Raw genomic sequence first — 9,099 nt, forward strand, 5'->3', positions numbered from 1 at the left:
AGCGGGGATGGCAAGGAGCCAGTTACAGGGGTTTGATTGTCTGGCTTGTTCTCCCCCTACCTCAGCAGAGTTTAGAGCAGCCTGGGGGCTGGGCTGACCTCTGCCTGATGGTAACGGCTTCCAAGAGCATATCCCACTCTTCCCAAGTCCCTGCAGACAGCTGCCACTCCAGATTGCCCCCATTTGGACCTGAGGTAGCCCTGCAGGCTCCCTGCCCTGCCTCTAAGGTCCTTGCAATGACTTACTCTCATTAATACAAGAGCCCCTTTTTGGGGTCACATTAATTCACTCTTCTCCAAAACACAGGCTCTCCTACGCTCCAGCCCCACCCTCCTCCTTTACTCTGGAGCCCCCCACCGCCCTGTTTGCTCGGGTCTTCATCTGATCCGCATCCCCTACTGCTCCTTTTCCCATGAGGTCCCACCTACTGTCCTATCATTTCCTATAGGCCCTGCCCCCTGTTCATCATTTCTCCCAAGGCTCCACCCCACAGCCAGGCCAGATTCAGGTCATGGTAGCAGCTGCCCCAGGAGCCCAGGCTGCTGCGGGGAGCCCCAGACTCTCTACCTTCCCTGGGTTGTACATCCTGGGAGATAAAATGTAGAGGGTCTGGGGATCCTCAAAGTGGCTCTGACTCCCTGGGCAGCTGTTAACATCACCTGGCTTCTAGCTTCTAGCGTGAAGAGGGGGCAGAGCCTTGGGTAAAGAGGAGGAGCAGGGGGCTAAGTCTTGTGGGAGAGATGGGGTGCAGGAAAGCGCAGAGGGGGAAGAGGATCCAGGATGGAATAAATGGTCTTGGCCACTGTCACCACTGCTGCAGACATTTGATGAACTGACCCTTTACTTCACAAATGCCCTGATTATCTTTGCACGAAGATGTTTGCTTTTCATGCTGTATACAATTGGATTTATCAGGGGTGAGATCATCATGTAGAAGTAGCCCAGAAGAATCTGAAGAAAGTGAGAAGAGCTATTCCCGAATCTGTGTATCAGAGCCGGCCCGATCTCTGGTATGTAGATCAGGACCATGCAGAGGTGAGACACGCAGGTGTTCAGGGCCATGAGGCACTCCATGGAGGATGTGATGCTCAGTACTGTTCTGAGGATCATCACATAAGAGAGGAGGATGAGCAGCGAGTCCAACTCCATCGTTAAGAGTGCAACAGACAAGCCATAGACGTTGTTGATTGTAATATCCGCACAAGCCATCTTCATGACATCCTGGTGCAGGCAATAGGAATGGGAGAGGACATTGGCTCGACAGTATCGGAACCGTTTCACGAGAAAAGGGAGTGGGAATATTAGGGCCACCCCCCTTGACGCAAACACCAGTCCTGTTTTGGCAATTCTTAGCAGGATTAAGATGGAAGCATATCTCAGCAATGAAGCGGTCAAAGGCCATCAACAAGAGCATGGAAGATTCGATGCATTGAAGCAAGTGGATGAAGAACAGCTGGGCAAAACAGGCATTAAGGCTGATCTCCCTAGAGTTAAACCAGAATATGCCCAGTATCGTTGGCATGGTGGCTATCGATAAGCCAAGGTCTGTGACAGCCAACATGGAAAGGAAAATGTACATGGGCTCATGGAGGCTTGGATCTGTTTTTATAATGAACAGAATGACTACATTTCTTACTATTGAAATAACATACATGAAGCAGAAGGGGACAGATATCCAGAGATAGACGTCTTCCTGCCCAGGTATTCCAGTGAGAAGGAACACTGCAAATTTGAATTTGGTGTCATTGACAGCTGTCATCATGTACTGGGTAGGTCTGAGGAGTTTTGAACTTTCCTTCCTGAAAGGAAAAAAAGGAGACTAGATTATATTTAACAAGACATCTTTCTGCTCTCAGTGCCTGTCTAGAGACTCTCACAAGCTTTAGGATGATCAGCAAAATATAGTCTTGGATTTACACCACCAATTGGAAGATAGGCATTGCCAGACTGGATCAGACTTGTAGTCCATTTAGCTCACTATTTAGTTGCCAGGTCTAGATTCTTCATAATAAGGTGGAAAGAGCCCTGCAATAGGCAGCTCTGAGATAACCTGCTCCCAAGGAAAGTTTCCACTGACCCCACTAGTTAGACATATTTTTTGGTGTAAATCAAGAAAGTTTAGGATCCTTCCCAGACTTTTTAAAAACAATTCTCACTACTCTATTTGGATTTTCTGGTTACCATATAAACATCCAGTCCTTCTTTGAATCCAGCTAAGCTCTTGACCCCATTGATATTTTGTGGCTGGGAGTTCCTCAGTCTGCTTTAATACTGTGTGATTTTACAATTGTGACCTTTCCAGACACCCTTTCTGGCCCTCCACTTCTGAGTGTGTCCCATTGTATTATGAGGCGTGAAAACACATGGGAGGTGCATGATGAAAATCCTTATTGTATTTATCTGCCCTGTACTGAAGCTATTTATAAACATCTGTGTTTGCCTCATTATATATATATATTATTTTCTCCACTCCTGAGAGTTCAAATTCTGCCACTGCCTCTTTACAGTACATGGGATAAATTCTTAGGGCCAGATTCTGAATTCAACAACATTGACATCAACTGCATCATTCCAGATTTACATGTATCAATTTGATTAGAACCGGGCTCTATTAACTTTCCCTTACCAAATGCTCCAGGTGATATGCTCTGACCTCCAAGAAACCCTCCAAGAGAAGCTGAAGTGCTTTTCCTGGCCAGTGTTGACTGAATCCAGAGAGTTCAATCATCCTACAGGCTTCTTTTCATCTTCACAGGACCTGCAGCCTATTCTCATTCAAAAGTCTGCAGATATTTGGCAAATTAAAAGCTAACACAGACAGTTACTTAGCTGGGTGGAGGAGGGGTTGGAGTCAGAAAGAAGTAAATAGTGCAAACAGTAGGTTCACTAGGTTTGCACTAATATCCATTTTCAGCTTGGAAAAGAGGAGACTAAGGGGGGATATGATAGAGGTCTATAAAATCATGAGTGGTGTGGAGAAAGTAAATAAGGAAAAGTTATTTACTTGTTCCCATAATATAAGAACTAGGGGCCACCAAATGAAATTAATTGATAGCAGGTTTAAAAGAAATAAAATGACGTTCTTCTTCATGCAGCTCACAGTTAACCTGTGGAACTCCTTGCCTGAGGAGGTTGTGAAGGTTAGGACTATAACAAGGTTTTAAAGAGAACTGGATAAATTCATGGAGGTTAAGTCCATTAATGGCTATTAGCCAGGATGGGTAAGGAATGGTGTCCCTAGCCTCTGTTTGTCAGAGGGTGGAGATGGATGGCAGGAGAGAGATCACTTGATCATTACCTGTTAGGTTCACTCCCTCTGGGGCACCTGGCATTGGCCACTGTTGGTAGACAGGATACTGGGCTGGATGGACCTTTGGTCTGACCCAGTATGGCCATTCTTATGTTCTTATGAGTGTGCAAATTACTTCAGCCATGCATACAAGCGCTATAACACTCCCCTTTCCTGCATCTCAGCTCTACTCTTTGCTGAAACACAGACCAGTAGTTCTGTTCTCTCAGGATACCATGGATCCTTCCTGGAGAGATTCCAACAACTCTGCTTCTGGCTTTCAATATACATGCTGTCATGAAAGTTTGGTTTCAAAATTTATATAACAATGAACTGTTTTGGCATAACATTTACACATCTGTACTTTCGTGCACACATGTGAACCCATTCTTTCCCCTCTGATCTTCTTTCAGAGATGATTTCTAAGGTGACAGTGGGACTTAAAATGTGGCATGTTTCATCAGCGCTCATTCAGTTGCTAGTCAGCAAACAAAAGTCTAGTAGCTCCCCGTCCCTGGGTTAATAGCTGACGGGTTCTCCTCAGGTTCTGTTCTGTCAGTCTGTAGCCTGTGTCTGGAGTGGTAAAAAGCCTTGGGATCAGTACATGAAATATTCATTCCGTGAGCTCTCACTCTCTAGTACATAGTAACTGCAATTAATTAACTTAATTAATTAATTAATTAAGTAACTGTAATTCAGACACAATGAGGGTTTGCAGGAAGTGGATTTAAAAGTCAAATGCATGAGTATTCATGAAAATGGAACTTCTTTTCACACATGAAAGTAGTCTATTGCTCTCTCTCTCTCTCTCTCTGACTGTCTATGTTCTGTATTCATAAAATGCATAGCACCTGGGAACGGCATTGTGACAGACACAGAGCTGAGCTGCAATAACGAATGTGTATGTTAAACCCAGTTCTTGGGATGTTTGCTGTGCAGCTATATTGGATTAACGATTGAGATGTTTATGTTATGGTTGTATAAGGTGAAACTAGTGTGGCTCATCTTAGTTTTATAGCAGGCCGATGGAAAACAAGGAGGAAGGGAAGGAATAGTCAAGAAAAGCCATTACTCAGTCACCACCCCAGGGAGATTGAGAGACTACACTGGAGATACAAGCCAGGAAGAGCCTATTTCTGGGCTCCAGCCACGTTACACAGCTTGTTTTGCCAGCGCTGGGAGTCTGTCCAGAGGTGGGGCAGCTGTTGCTCAGAAGCTCTTCAGACTGACAGGCAAAGACACCCCTGGGGAAGTCTGAAAGTGCATGGCCTGCCTGGGTCCCCATCAGAGCAGGAAGGCTTGGGGTCAGAAACAGGTGAAGCCTGTTGTTTGAAAATCCTCCTATTCGCCCATGTTCCACTTTATTCCTTCTGTTCATATTAAACAGTATTTTGTTTCAAGAAGGCTGGCTGGTCATTAGTTTCATCACTACTCCCACAGTCCCAGAGGGAAGAATCACAGGTGCCGAACCCACCCGGACCTTCTCAGCATCCACAGTCGGCCTGCAGTGTGCTGTAGCCCAGGGAGCAGTCTGAGGTTCCACCCCATGTAAGGGAAGACTACAAGGCCTGACATGTGGCACTCAGAGACCAAAGAGGAGTCAGAGATATGGGTAGCCTCTAACTTTGACGGGTATCTACAGGATAGAAGTGCTGGAGCCCTCAGCCACTAAGGAAGCAGAAATATGCCCTACTGGGCCTGTTACCACAGAGCAAGGCAGCTCTGAATTCCTACGCTCACAATTAAGCCAGAGAATAAAACCTTTGAAAATGCATTTGCTAATTAAATTTTCAGGAGCAAATAAACCTGAGGCAATTTGAGAACCAGTCACTGATATTCTGTGGGGTCTCCTCTCCCCCATCCCTTGGCAGGATTTGATCCAGAGCACACGGGGACTAGAAATGGGACCCCTTGAGAAATCCTTACTTGGAGCATTGGGGTTTCTACACTCTGAGCTCACTTTGAATGTTTAGCTTTTTGTGTAGCTTGAACAGCTCACAATGAACAAGGAGCAGATGTAGAGGAGGGGTTCCCAAGCTACCTAGTGCTGCCTGTCCTCCAGCCCAGTCACTGAGTCACCCCGACAGCCCAGCTGTATCCTCTGCCACTGCACAGAACATCTGCAAATGTGAACAGCTTCCAGCCTTTCCCCTTCACTTCGCATTTTAAAGATAGTGAAACCTGCCAACGTACCCAAATCCTGGTAGAAGGGGAGCCACAGACACCAGAGGTCTACACCCTAAAGGACAAGGAGTCATCAGAGAAGTTGCTCAGGCAGCAGCTAGTATCTGTTCAGATAGAGAGGCAGCTGTCTTTATGAAGCAAGTTTGCACATGTCCTTTGGAGCCACTTGGCCATCAGGGAACCTCAGCAGCTTGGCTTTAACCCCTGCCACAGCCAATGGCACTAACTGCCAGAGGCCAAATCACAGCGGATGAGTTGTGATACCCTGCTGCAGGATCTATTTGTGGAATCTGGGCTTGTCATCACTGTTCATATGGTTCTGATTAGTCACAGGGCTACCTCGGGGGCAGCTGAGTGGTAACAATGATGCCATCATAGCTACTTACTTAAATATAATAATAATAATATAGAACCAGATTTCTTCCTGTCATCCCTTTTTCCTGCATTACAAAGCCAGTGTGCAGGACAGGGAAGGGAGATTACATAGATCCTCAAAGTTATGTACAGATCTCAGCAATCCACTGGTAGCTAGGCCCCCCCACCCACAATCTCTGTGCATCACAGTTACTCTAGGACCTTCTCTAGGTTTCTGTTAACCTGTGGCCTGTGGCAGTAGTTAGTAAACTGGTTTTATGCTTTATCTTTCCCAGCATGTATTGGGAAAAGTGTCTGAGGAAAATCTCAGCTCTGTGTACAAAGACTGTAGCATATCCTTGCCACATCAAGGACAAAGCGATTAATGACTTACACTGTAAAGATCCCTGTGCAGTACAAGGTGGTATAATTCTGGGTTTATATGTCAACAAGGGTACAAGGCATGGGAGATGGGATATTGGCTCTTGTCTCCTTCCTGTGTTTAAGTGGCTTAGGTAAAGCACTCAGGTAGCTCAGTTGGGTTTATGGCAACACTTGCTGTTGTGGTTGATAACAGGGCTTGCAGAGATTGGCTGTGTCACCAGCAAAGCAGTGTACAATTGGACAGCCCGGTTGGAGGGTTGGAGGGGCACAGAGTTGGAGGGGCACAGTGATTCCGACAGCTTCCAGACTGCACCCAAGGAGTGACAACCTGTCACAGTGGTATGTGTTACTCAGCTTCCTGGGTTCATCAGTAATCTCCATGGAGTCCCAGAAGTAACAGAAACTGCCTCCCCATCCACACTTGAACCTGCATGGTGCATAATAATAAGCAACAACTTTCCTGTGCAAACATTACAACCAGTGGTTGGTGGCCACATATGAGCCAGGGAAGTCTTACCCTTACCTTGACTATGCCCTCTTACTTCCTGGACAGGGTATATATATATACCCTGTGCAGGCCTATATCCACCACCTATGGTTCCCAGCATGCTGTTAGCTTTTCTGACTGCCTCTGCACATTAAGCAGATGTTTTCAGAGAATGATACCCAGTGACTCCAAGATCTATTTCTTCTGTGGTAACAACTAATTTGGAACCATTATTTTCAATGTATAGTTGGGATGATGTTGTCCAATGTGCATTACTGTGCATTTATCAACACTGAATTTCATTTACCATTTTGTTGCCCAGTCACTGAGTTTTCTGAGATCCATTTGTAACACTTGACACTCTGCTTTGGCCTTTGGTATATTAAATAATTTTATCTTGTCTGCAAATTTTTCCACCTCACTGCTTATCCCTTTTTCCAGATCATTTATGACTATGTGAAACAGCACTGGTCCCAGTACAGATCCCTATGGGAAACCACTATTTACCTATCTCTATTGTGAAAACTGATGATTTATTCCTGCCCTGTGTTTCCTATCTTTCCACTAGTTACTGATCTATGAGAGAGCCTTACTCATTATCCTATGACTGCTTACCTTTCTTAAGAACCTTTGGTGAGTGACCTTGTCAAAGGCTTCCTGAAAGTCCAAGTACACTATATCCTCTGTATCACACTTGCCCACTTTTGCTGATCTGCTCAGAGAATTCAAATAGATTGGCAAGGCATGATTTGCCTTTACAAAAGCCATGTTGACAATTCCACAACAAATCATGTTCATATAGGTGTCTGTTAATTTTGCTCTTTACTATAGGTTTAACTAATTTGCATGCTGCTGAATTTAGGATCACTGACCTGTAATAGCCTGGATCCCCTGTGAAGGCTTTTTTAAAAATCAGCATCACATTAGCTATTTGCCAGTCATCTGGAACAAAGGCTGATTTAAGTGCTAGGTTACATACCAGTTAGTAGTTCTGCAATTTGATATTTGAGTTCCTTCAGAATTCTTGCATGAATATCATCTGGTCCTGGTTTAATTTATCAGTTTGTTCTAAAACCTCTGTGACAGTTTGTCTCCCCTGAGTGCAGGCTGGGAGGCGATGGAACCCTATCCATTCAGCTGGGCTGGTCTCTCTTACACTGCTCTGCTGGTGACACAGCTAGCCTCTCCAGGCAGTGTTGTCACCTAACATGAGAGCAGGTGTTGCCATACACCCAACTGAGCTACCTGAGTGCTTTACCTAAGCCACTCAAGGATGAACAGGAGACAACAAACAATTTCCCAGGTCCCCAGCCTTGCACTCTTGCTGGAGTATAAACCCAGAATTATACCATCTTGCACTGCACAGGGATCTGTACAAATTTATTAATATAGGTAGCTTTCCACTGAATGTGGGAAAGGAATGTAACAGCCTTTGCTTACAGAGCTGAGATTTTCCCAGATGCTTCAATCAAAACACCCTGGTTATGATAAAACCTAAAAGAAGTTTATTAACTGCACAAAGATAGATTTTACATGATTATAAGTGATAGCAAACAGATGAAAGCAGATTACCTAGCAAATAAACAAAGTTGCAAACTAAGTCTAACACACTAGATGGATATGTTCTGAAATAGCAGTTTCTCATCCCTTCTGATGATCTGTGTAGTGCACCAGGTTTCCATACACAGATTAGAAATCCCTTTAGCCTGGGAACAGCACTTCCCCTAATTCAGTCTTTCTTCCTCAGTTTTTCTAGGAGTTCACTTGTATGGGGAGTGAGGCCAAAAGAGAGTATCAGTCCCCACCTTATATAGTTTTTCCATATGGGTGGGAACCCTTTATTTTAAGCCAAGTTCCCAGCCCAGTTTGTGGAAAAATACAGGTACCAATATGGAGTTCAGTGTCATGAGATCTGGTCCCATGCCCTTGCATGCCCTGTTGAGCCATGACAGCCATTGATCATAGGCTGGCAGAAACGTTCACAGGAAGGGAAGAAAGGTAAGCAGCAGGATACGGACCCTGGACTTCAGGAAAGCAGACTTTGACTCCCTCAGGGAACAGATGGCCAGGATCCCCTGGGGGACTAACATGAAAGGGAAGGGAGTCCAGGAGAGCTGGCTGTATTTCAAGGAATCCCTGTTGAGGTTACAGGGACAAACCATCCCGATGAGTCGAAAGAATAGTAAATATGGCAGGCGACCAGCTTGGCTTAATGGTGAAATCCTAGCGGATCTTAAACATAAAAAAGAAGCTTACAAGAAGTGGAAGGTTGGACATATGACCAGGGAAGAGTATAAAAATATTGCTCGGGTATGTAGGAAAGATATCAGGAGGGCCAAATCGCACCTGGAGCTGCAGCTAGCAAGAGATGTCAAGAGTAACAAGAAGGGTTTCTTCAGGT

General features: G+C 45.1%; 1 pseudogene; it reads right to left on the reverse strand.

Annotated features, from left to right (window-relative positions):
* Positions 1-840: 840 nt before the first annotated feature.
* Positions 841-1,792, reverse strand: LOC119848107 (annotated as a pseudogene).
* Between the last annotated feature and the right edge of the window lie 7,307 nt (positions 1,793-9,099).

The sequence above is a fragment of the Dermochelys coriacea genome, chromosome 1 (genome assembly GCF_009764565.3).
Source record: "Dermochelys coriacea isolate rDerCor1 chromosome 1, rDerCor1.pri.v4, whole genome shotgun sequence".
Classification (NCBI taxonomy): Eukaryota; Metazoa; Chordata; order Testudines; family Dermochelyidae; genus Dermochelys; species Dermochelys coriacea.